Source organism: Muntiacus reevesi, chromosome 5, assembly GCF_963930625.1.
Source record: "Muntiacus reevesi chromosome 5, mMunRee1.1, whole genome shotgun sequence".
Taxonomy (NCBI): Eukaryota; Metazoa; Chordata; class Mammalia; order Artiodactyla; family Cervidae; genus Muntiacus; species Muntiacus reevesi.
This window is the reverse complement of record NC_089253.1, coordinates 34,697,149-34,698,936: the sequence shown is the minus strand read 5'-3', so window position 1 is coordinate 34,698,936 and position 1,788 is coordinate 34,697,149. Positions and strand designations below refer to the sequence as shown.

General features: G+C 36.6%; 1 pseudogene; it reads left to right on the top strand.

Annotated features, from left to right (window-relative positions):
* The first annotated feature begins 1,073 nt into the window (after positions 1–1,073).
* Positions 1,074–1,173, top strand: LOC136170091 (U6 spliceosomal RNA; annotated as a pseudogene).
* The last annotated feature ends 615 nt before the right edge of the window (positions 1,174–1,788 follow it).

Below are 1,788 nucleotides of genomic sequence, written 5' to 3'. Positions count from 1 at the left end.
TATTATTTTACCTTCTTTGCAGATGTGGGAATGGAGGCTCACCCCCTCCTAGTTCTGCCTTAGTCATCCTAGAGACTAGTCAGAAACAAGATGTGATGTTGAGAAGAGAGAGGACATAGATGAAGAGGTCAGATGAATCTTGAGAAGAGGACGTTAGAGGAAAGCGAGAAAAGTTGTGTGAGCATGAGGAGGGGAACTGGCATGGCCGGGGCCTGTGGGTTCTTTGGGGGAGGCACATGTGCTCTGAAGGGTGGGGCTGTGGATTGGATCTCCTTTTGAAATGCTTTTTTTAAGAACAGCAAGAAAAAAAAAATTTTTTTTTTTTGGTGGGGGATGGTAACGACTTTTGACGGGGTAGGTCTTCCTGCTTCTATGTGATTCCAAGTAGAGACTTTGTTCATTAAAGTTCAAGTTTTAATGCTATTCAGCTAATTTTGTTGTCTTGAGAACACATGTGAAATGAAACTTGAACAAAGGCTGATTTGGAAAGCAGAGCATCATTTGGGGACAGTGAGAAAGTGAGCTTGACCAGTTTTATGTTAAGTTTTGTGAAACACAGTGTTGGACAGACCCATTGAATACAGGTTATAGGAGGCCTGGGGAAAAATGTGAATTGCTCGCTCCTGCAGAACTTTTTTTTTTTAGAAAGACGGAAAATTATTAATATGATAAAAATATTCATAATACCATCATGTGGAAAAACTTTTTATACTTTAGAGTATTTCTTCTAGCCTTGTGTATGGGTGCATGTATAGTTGTGTGTAAAACCTTCCTAATATGGTTAATAATTGAAATTATACACACCATTTTACAACCTGTTTAAAGTGCTCCGTGAACACTTTCATATTAAACAATCTTCACAAAATAATTTTTGAAGGCACAGCAGTAGTTCATCCTATGGGTGAACCATGAGTTATTTAACCATTTCCTTGCAGACTTTATTTTAGCTATTCTCCATTCCCTTAACGAATCTTTTTATTTGCTACTTTTTTCTTTTATAAATGGCATCAAATTGGTACATGAAAAGTTTTCCGGAACTAGAAGATGTAGTGGTCAGAAGTTATGGACACTAGGTCCACTTTGCCAGCACATCTATCACATTGAAACAATACAGAGATCGGCCTGGCCCTTGTGCAAGATAATACTCACATTTGTGAAATGTTTCATATTTTTGTATGTTAGCTAGATGGTCATCATTTTCCAGTTTATGCAAACATCAAATCAGCATGTCATGTACCTGAAAATAATGTAAAGTTGTATGTTAGTTATACCTTAATGTAAAAAAAGTCATGGACATTTTTAGGGCTCTTGGTAGATATTACCAAGTGACCTGCCAAGTTTGAACTCTTTAGATGCCTTTTAGCCAATGATTAGATTTCCCATTTCACTGCTTCCTCCCCAGTATGGGGAATTGACTTAAAATATGAAAAATATTATCTTGTGGTTTTCATTTGCATGTCTCTGGTTTCTATCACGTTTATTGGCTATCTTTCTTTCAAAAATCACCTTCATGTGTTTATCTTTCTGTTCCATCTTCATTACTTAAGACAGCTTGGATGACTGAGCGATAACCCAACACAGAGTGGTAACTTAATAAATATTTTTATAATTGACTGAAAATCCATATGGGCTACCACCCAGGAAACAATATTGCATACAGTTTTTGTGGCTCCTCTTCTATCAATCTTTCCCAATTAAATCATTTTTCCTATGCAAAGTAGTATTTGGAGAAAATGTGTTTTTTTTCTACTCCCTGTAGTCCTGAGAAACATTCTCTCAGTTGAAATT